Consider the following 9,952-nt stretch of genomic DNA (forward strand, 5'->3'; position numbering starts at 1 on the left):
TCATTGGTCTGTTTCCACAATTTTGTGAGAGACTGCATGTAAAAAAAAAAAAAAAAAAAAAAACACTGTTTCTCATAAAATGCATCTTCATAAAGAAATAGCAAACGCTCGAATAGAAATGAGAAATGGATAGAGCCATCTAGGACACGTAGATCTCTGATATACATTAGCCATTGAAAATGCGAAGTAGAATCACGGGGGGGGGATGAGGAAACGAAATCTTCCCGATTCGAGGCATCAAGGAATAGAACGGTTCCATGAGTTAATAATTAACAGACTGGAGACCTCACTGCACTGGAAGCCATCTCTATCAAGCTTTAGAATAATCTTGCTGACGTTTTCATAAGTGATGTTTTTTAATTTAATTTAATTAATTTTTATAGAATCTGTTTTTCTTTCACGTCATGCTACCCATACTACTTACTCATAAAGTTCGTATATTCATAATGCATGTTCTTTCTAAACGTTAATATTTATCTTTTTTTTTGTTTCAAAAATAATCAGTATAAAAACAAGTTACATCTGTGGATAAAAAATACTTTTCCAACCCTTGCTCCTTTAAATCCTCTATAAATTTCAAAGCCACTTCTGTAATGTACGCGACTCGAATTTTAAATACAACAAAGTCTGATTTCATATCTTTTCCCTTTTAAACCATACCCACTCTTTCTGATCGAAATTAAACTGTCAACTTCCTCACCTACAATTCATCTGTAACCTTAATAAGTTACTCACTCCAAGATTCCTTTCACCATAAAATTGTCAACTCTTTGGGCCTTGCTTAACATAAACCACTCAGAACTTTCCTTATACCCTTTAAATTTAGGCTTTGTACTCAACTTTCTCAATAAGGGAGTTATTTTTTGATCATTATAACCGACTGAAATGTGAAGCCTTTGCTATCAACAAAACGGTAAATACACCAACCATAATTCTCAGTAATCCTGCAACTCATTATCCCATTCTTCCAAACACGTGCATAGCGATTGTAAGTTTAAGTTGAAACTTGTCTTGATTTGGACTGGAGAATTCCAATCGGGGAAAATAAATAAATCAAGATTACTAGATACGAAAAGTACAATAATATCTCTCTTTTATTACTTGGATAATGAGATGTCATTCGTTTCCTTGGTGACGCCCCTGAATATCTGTACAATATCAAGAAGCGCTCAGATTCAAGAGATTTCTTTCATTTTCTAGTTCAGTAAGAGCATGCGCTGATTTCTAGAGTGCTCATTAACATTTAAACCATGCAAGTACGACCCAACCTACTCATTCATAGCAACGAAACACATATTACTTTATACGAACTATATATCTTCCATCTTGACTAAATCCTGATGCTAACAGATGATAAATGATAGCGTTACCATGGTTTCCAAACAATCAGCCCTTGTTAACAATATACCTGGTCAACAACACACACGCGTGTGAGCACACATGTATGCCTTACGAGACACACAAACAGATATCCTGCATTGGGAAATCAAGTGTCTGATCTTCTGCTCTAGTTCCCACTAACGTTAAAACGTATATTGTTCCAGAGAGGTAGAACTTTCTGGGGGCCTTGTTTATGGTTAAAAGGTGTTATTTAAAGAAATTAATTATTTTGATTTCTTATACATAAAACCGAACTTATAAATAATCTTTAATAAGACTATTTTATATTACTATATTATGGTAATTTTATTATATTAAAATAAATAAATATATATATATATATATAATATATATAATTCCAATAACTACACCATTACTTGTTTAAGATATATAATATATAACATATAGTCCCTGACTCACTGGATTTCTCTATCCCAACGATTTGGTTCAACAAGCTACAGCATACGATCCAACAGACATATTCAAATACAGAAGACCAAAAGCTATATTGGCCTCCTTTAGTGATGCATAATCTCCATGCCCAATCAGGGCGAGCATTCTGCTCATAAATTTTACCTTCACTGCAACCACAACAGATAGCGGGGAATATGAAAAGCATCTTGCTTCACCCCTAAAGACATAAATGTCAATTGTCAATTGTCTGGATTTCTCTGGTTTGGGAATCCAATACCCTTGGAGGGTAATGGATGGCAATGCTGTAGCTAATGAAGTTCTAACTGAGGCTCGGCTATTGCTGTTACCCTCCTGCCATGATCAGAGCTTTAATAGCTCAATACCACCTTGTCCCTACACTGTCCTCTACAGATAACGGGGAAGATGAAAAGCATTCTTGCTTCGCCCCTTTAAGCCAGTCCTTATAAGGACTATAAGGACTGGATTTCTCTAAAAAGTCCTTTTTAGGACTTCCAGGGTAACAAATGGCAATGCTGTAGCCAATGAAGTTTTAACTGAGGCTCGGCTATTGCCGTTACCCAGCCATGACTAGAGCTCTATCCACACATCCATCTATCCATCCACACAGATTTACTTCATTCAGATGACGGGATAAAGAGTCAAGGACTCAGTCCATCGCCCAGTTCTTTTAAGAACTTTAAGAACTGGATTTCTCTCTTAATAATAATAAATGACACTATTACTTGTTTAACACACACACACACACACACACACACACACACACACACACACACACACACACACACACACACACATATATATATATATATATTTATGATATCTAATATACAGAATAACACTAATAACTGGCATCACTACTTATATTTAAGTAAAGCCGTCTCTAAAAATTAAGACGACCTATAGACCATCAATAGTGGCCGAAAGACCGTCTAACTAAGCGTTGGCTCCACTCAGTGACGGCCCCCCCCCCGCAACTGAGCAGAACCGTTCATATTCCAGGGAGAAGCATCCACCGACAAAACCCCTCACGGGCCACGCCGGAGAACTCCCTCCCCAGAGACTCAAAATGCTCTCTCAGGGAAAATCCCCGAAATCTAAGTCCCCTCCCCCCCCTCACCGAGAGCAAAATTCCGGAAGAAAAATGAGAGAGCGAAACTCTGCGTCCATTTAGTCGCCGCTTACGACACGATGGATTTGCGGTGGAGATTATTAAGTAAAGCCAACTCTAAAAATTAGGACGATCCCTAGACCACTCCATAGTGGCCGAAAGACCTTCCAACAGCGTTGGTTCTACTCAGTGACGGGCTCACCCCCACCACTGAGCACATCGCTCATATTCCAGGGAAAAGCATTCACCGACAAATCCCCTTACTGGGCCGTGCAGGAGAACACCCTCCCCGGAGACTCAAATTGCTCCCTCAAGGCAAAAACCTTAAGAGAGCAAAACTATCGAAACTCTGCGTCCATTTAGTTGCCTCTTACGACACGCATGGATTTCCGGTGGAGATATTCTTATCCGGGCCACCACACCGGAAGAACCTTAATCCATGACTTAGTCCTTAGAAGGACTGGCTTAAAGGGGCGAGGCAAGAATGCTTTTCATCTTCCCCGTTATCTGTAGAGGACTGTGTAGGGATAAGGTGTTATTGAGCTATTAAAGCTCTGATCATGGCAGGAGAGTAACAGCAATAGCCGAGCCTCAGTTAGAACTTCATTGGCTACAGAATTGCCAATCATTATCCTCCCAGAGTAATAATCACGGCATCTTTAATCCATGATTGTGGAAACTAAGATAATTTAAATTTATCTAACCAAAAATTAAAAAGGTGTTGAAATATATTTTATATTACATCAGTATTATCTAAATGTAAATCTTTGATGTTTATTTTTTTTGAATATAAATAATCGAAAAATATGTATTATATACGAAATTATATATAGATTTTTAAAAAAAAAAAATATATATATATTGTGATGACGCTTAGTTCTTTCTGTTTGCTCTTTGGTGGTGGTAGCCATACCATTTTCTTGCCATGCCTCATTTTGCAAATGCACTTCATCCTCTCCCTGTTTACAGAGAAACTGTGCGCTGTTTGCTTTATTTATCGTTAATACATTACCTTCTATACATTACATTAATATAATATAATACATTAATATTGATGTTTTGTCTGTGATTTTCTTTCGTATTCTTCTTCAAAAGGACTATAGTTGTTTGTTTTCTTCATCTCTCTTTTTTTTCAGTATTTCAATTCCTTTTTTATCTTAGAAGTGCACTCTTCTTCGACAACGTCTTTATATTTTTCTCTCGCATTGAACCTGCTGCTGGGTTTCAATTTTAATATGCGTGTATCAGCAATATAGGATGACTTAAGAATACGTTATGAGAAATGTTTAAAAAGTCACTCTAAAACACTCTTAGTCAGCTCGACATAAAATGAATAATGCATGTACAATCAAGTACCGAAGCAAAACAATTCTTGTATTACTAACACGTCAGCAATATGTCCAACTGAATGATGCCAATGCACTTAAATTGGAAATAATTAAAGACTGCAATAGACACTGTAACGTATGGATTTTTTTTAAATAAAATTTATTTTTCTGTGTTTTTTATTACCAAAAAAAAAAGAGAAACCGTATGTAAATATTTCCTTTGGACCTATGCTCTGTCTTTCTCTCTCTCTCTCTCTCTCTCTCTCTTAGACACAAACACACGTAGAGATACTTTTTATACGTTTTCAAGAAAGGATCGATAATGCACCAGGTCTCAAAGATATGCATCAAATTTGAGCATACCTCTTACATAATATATAGTAGAGGTCATGCATAATATTGAAGGCATCCGAAATATGATACAAAATCTTGAGCCAGTTTTTTGCTCAAGATTTATGCATCATCTTGAGCAAATACAATGAATGTCCAATGATGAATAAATTTTGAACAAACATATTAGCTCGAAGTGGATCCGATGTTTCAAGTAGTCGGTAAAATTTTTCTTCTATGGGGGAGGAAGCATAAGTGAATTAATGCCTTAGTATTCTATTTTACATTGCATAGGATTCAACTATGAAGGATATTCTGCCCTATATATAATCTATTTAGATGACAGATTCTATGCCTGTTCCATATAGCCTATCTTTCTCTAAGAAACCAAATTTGAGTTTATTTTGAGATAGTATTTTAAATTAAATATTTTTAAACCAAAGAAAGTAACTTGTGGGTATTCTCTAAAAGCCATATCTTGACAACCCACACAAATGGATGATTTTTATTGTTTCTTGCTCAAGCTTCAGCTATTTTAGATGAATGATGTACAAGGCACATTGAATTTACGCTACTCAGCACCAATAAACTCAAGAAAATGTAATTTTCAATATATTTTATCTGAACAAAAACCTACAGGAGGAAGACGCATTTAGAGTATACCCACTGAAAAATAAACCACCATTTTGTTCTGCGTAAGACAAGAGAGAACACGGGAAACCTAGAGAGAAATAATAATACTCAATGCTTAAATTGATTATTGTTGAACTATATTTCTGAATTTTTCTTTTAAAATTAAGTTGAATAATGAATGATGTTCAAGCATATATTAATGAACAGAATGATTTCGTTTTAAAGCACATTTTAGATTTCTCTTTTAGGTTTCAATTTTAGGGTTCGATTTTTCTATTTTTTTATTTTTATATGTTTTTTAAATTACTTTGATGAAGTTGAAATAAAAATAACATTGAGATATGCAAATCCTCAAATTTAAAGAAGATAAAGAGATAATAATAATAATAATAAACGCAACTGAGAAAGAACAAATGGATAATAATCACCAAAGATATGAAGGATGCAGCAAATGGAACACAAAAATGATTCACGGATGATCATGTTTAAAAACACATAAACAGGGAAAAAAAATGAAAAGAAAACAAATGAAGACAGACATACATACATTCTTTACCTTTATTAGAAGGCGTTGAGGATGGCGGAATATCACAACCAATTACTGGTGAAGTGGAGATTTCTTCTTCAAGAGAACTTCCACTGCCCGAAGAAATTAGTGATTTGGCTTCGCTTTCATCTGATTTGGCTTGGCGGTAGGACCGCCTGGACAACATATTAGTCCACTGGGAATGTCGACACATCATTGGTCTGGGGCAATCCAAGACCCTTGAATGAAATGGAGACATACAGCGATCGGCCATGAGGTTCGACATGGAAGTAGTCCTTAGATTAAATGCACCAAAATCAGTCCTTGATTAGGCAAAGAAAACAGCAGAGATAAGCACGCAAATGCTGCATGTTGGAATTAACAAGCTATAAAATTTGTTGCAGAGAAGCCGCTAAGGAACAATCAGATCGCCACAAAAATATTAAACAGATCATTGTTCTAAGTGCACAACAAAGCACACGGAATCAACATTGCGTGCTAAATTATTAAAGCATGATCACAACACGAAACTAAACATCCTCTGTTAACTTTCTCCTTCTCGCTCACCTAAACACGACTGGCAGTGTTTCCGCAGTCTAACACCTGAAGCGCTGGTAGCGTGTTTTTCCCCTCTCACGCGGAGAACTCACCGTACTCTACTCGTCCTTCAAAGTATCACAAGCAAATCCAACGATGCTCCGATGACGTCATGGTGTGGAGGCGCAACACTTTGATAAATGAAATGTGCCAAGCTTTACATGTGGCTGTAGACAGCTACGGTAAAAGAGAGAAGGAAGAAGGAGAGAGAGAGAGAGAGAGAGAGAGAGAGAGAGAGAGAGAGAGAGAGAGAGAGAGAGAGAGTTTACAAGTATTCGTTAATTATGGAAAACAAATTCTTTGAATGATGCCATGCCGTGATATTTTGGATAAAACGTGAAGCAATACGGATCACGACACTCATTTGGAAAAGAAACCTAGGTTCAAACGCCTTAAGGGGAATTTTCGAAGTTTTTTTTTTTTCTCGCTATACGAAGTTACTTTCAGAAGAGAGCACAGGAAATTTTTTCCTCCACTAAACAGGAATACAAACAACTGTCAGATGCAGAAGACTGGGGATGAGGTTAATTGAATAGTAACCTCGTCACCATAGAGGATTGCCACGAAGATAGAAGGATAGGCCACATGTGTGTGTGTGTGTGTGTGTGTGTGTGTGTGTGTGTGTGTGTGTGTGTGTGTGTGTGTGTGTGTGTGTGTGTGTGTGTGTGACGACATTCAGGTGTACCATTTCCTCGCCGAGACAAGGTCGTTTCTAACAAGAGAAAGTTGATTTATCACAAAACAGTTGAATATGACACGTGCCTCGACTTAATGAAATCAGACGAAGAGGACGCAGTGGGACACTCATACGAAGCAGATATTGACAACAGCAGAGACATCAGAAAGTTATATTTATCCAACCAAATGCATCTGCGTCGAGGTTAAATAAAGGATCAGTTTAATACATTAAAACCACTAACAAATTGAGAATTAACAATAGAAAAGAAAGCACAGTGATAGTTATACTCGAAATTTATGGATTTGAACTGATTTTGTAGGTTGAAAAAATATTAGTGATCGCATTCTGATCCTCATGGAGTAGAATGATGTTAATGATGGCAATGCATTTTATTGTTTTCCTCATTAAGTTACGAGAATCTTTTTTTAATGGAAAAGACTCTGCAGGCTACAGTTTTAATCCTTTGCCTCTCAAAAATATTTTCGTTACTTTTTCTATTGAATAGCCATGAAAATTATTTGTTATTTAAGATTAAAAAACAAGATTTGATATAGTCTATCACATCTCTCTCTCTCTCTCTCTCTGTCTCTCTCTCTAAAAAGTCTTTATATTCTTGTTTACTCAGTGAGATTGTGGAATGGCTAATTTATATAACTCATGTAGGCAATTCGCCCTGCGTAGGTATTTACATTTTTAATTATTATCTTTATATAACTATATATCAATTTTTTTAATTATTATCTTTATATAACATTATGGTATTAATTTCCAAGATCTGTTGCGGAGAAATAACTCTTTATATAAATGTAAGGAATGCTATTTGGAGAGGTAAATGGAATCTAAGTCGCTCCGCTGATTTCGACGAAGCCCTTTGAGTGGTGGACAGAGCTGGGTTTGAATCTCGTCTTTATCAGAACTTTTCGACCTGGAGGTGAGTTAGCCGGTCTCAGACGAAAGTGACATTTTAGTTCCCGGATACTGGGATTTTCAGCCCATAAACTGGCCAGGACCCAGCTTAGACACAAAAAATACATATTTAGGCATAACACTAATACCACTTTATCCTAAATTATTTGTATATAAAAATCAGGGCGTTGAAGGCCTTTGAGTACTACGAATTATTATTTTGTATATTATTATGTATTTATGTATATTATTGGATCGTACATCAGCAATACAGAAAATAATATCAGAAAACGTAAACAGCTGGTTCTAGTGTCTTCCATAAAAACTCCGCCCCATCTGGAAATCATCATTAGTATCATTAAAGACAAAAATTAGACTATACTATACAACCAGTAAATCCATCCTCTTGTATGGTTTTCAAACCTGGACAATAAGCACCAAAAATTACAGATATAATTAACTCCTTTGGAACTACACGTGTCATACTGATCCTTGGATACACCTGGATCCTAACTCTTCTGTACTAAATCTGGCTAAGCAAGAACCAATGTCAATATAGTCAAAAAACTACAACTCAGATGGCTTGAGCATCAATTCAGACATCCTGAAGTCTCGCCCTTTTTGGAATCCCTCATCCTGTACAAACCAGAATATGACAAACGCAGTAGAGGAAGACCATGCAAACAATTTTGGCAACACATATGTGAAACCATCAGTAGGATGAACTGAAAAACTCCATTTGACATCTACCAGTTAGCTCACGATAGAGAGACTTGGAAGACCATAATTTGCAATATTTCATTTTTAATATAAATCTCTTTTCCCTTTCCACATTGTATCATATTGTGAATAAACTATGTATGTATATTATTATGAGGAGGTTAATCCTGTATCTGTAGTCTGTCAGTTGTATGTTCTTTGACTTATGCTTATGGTACGAATTGAACTGGAGATCTTCTCAATCAACGGATGTTATCACTCTTCATGCAACATCACACTGATCAAGAATATTGAGAGAAATGTTTTTAAATGATAAATAGCCTGCGATGCGAAATGAAAAAATTAGTTTCCAGGAAACAAAAACCTGCCACTCCTCGCTGGAGGCCGACCACTATAACTTAGGAAGATGTTCAAGCAACTGACAGGGGAACTAATAAAAAAAAATAGAGATTCTCCAAGGACTAATATTTATTCAGAAAATAAATGGTCAACTTAGGATGGTGACTGGTTGTATTCGCAGTTCAATCAACTGAAATCATGATGTCATAGTATTATGTCTTCCTGTGAATCTCATTGTTTTTGTCCGGAGAAGCAATTAAAACAAGACTAACAGATGAATAAACTGGCTGAATGAACTTTGAAAATATTTTATCACGTCCTAGATGTGATTAAAATAAGCAATAAAGGGATCAGAATTAAATGACACACATAAACATTTTAGTAGTTGCTCCATCAGGTTAGAAAGTTTTATAAACGAAGAGGATCATATTGGTCGTGAACATGATTTTGGTCCCGGTATTATATAACAAATGCCTCCCTGTTATTCACGAGATTATCACAAACATTATCTGTAGGTTCCGCTTTGTAGAATGAAGCATTATCCTGTTCATACATGATCAATCTAGTTTTATAGGGAAACAGCACTGTTCCAAATATCAACTTGACAGGCGAAGAATGACTGTCTTAGCTGAAAAACCATGTGATGAATCCAAAATAACGACATGTCAAAGGCAGGTAAGAGGCCAGAGGAAAAAAGAGGAATCTATTGATATGGTTCTTGAACAACTGGAGGTCGTAGTCTTTGAGGAAGACAAAGTGAGGAAGTTTTTTCCAAAGAAGCGAACTAGATGAATGAAAAAGGGGAATAAGTTGCAAGCAGAATGGTGTATGGATGTTGAACGAAGGCTGATCTGCTCTTTAAATGTCTGGTAGGTATTACAGGAATTGTGGCAGTCAGTTCGGGAGCAGCTTCCATGAAAATAAGTATAAGAAACACAATGGAGAAATGGTGCGAATGTGTGGGAAAGTGA

The 9,952-nt window shown here is 36.2% G+C and overlaps 1 protein-coding gene across 1 annotated transcript in view; it reads right to left on the reverse strand.

Moving 5' to 3' along the window:
* Nucleotides 1-5,861, reverse strand: part of LOC150108371 (pleckstrin homology domain-containing family G member 7-like) — a 289,192-nt gene extending 283,331 nt beyond the window's left edge. Inside the window, exon 1 of the mRNA XM_090390719.1 lies at nt 5,771-5,861. The gene's annotated coding sequence lies outside the window, so the exon portion shown is untranslated. The remainder of the gene's footprint in view (nt 1-5,770) is intronic.
* Between the last annotated feature and the right edge of the window lie 4,091 nt (nt 5,862-9,952).

Source organism: Typopeltis vanoorti, chromosome 3 (assembly GCF_054136105.1).
Source record: "Typopeltis vanoorti isolate ZY-2024b chromosome 3, IOZ_Tvanoo_1.0, whole genome shotgun sequence".
Taxonomy (NCBI): Eukaryota; Metazoa; Arthropoda; class Arachnida; order Uropygi; family Thelyphonidae; genus Typopeltis; species Typopeltis vanoorti.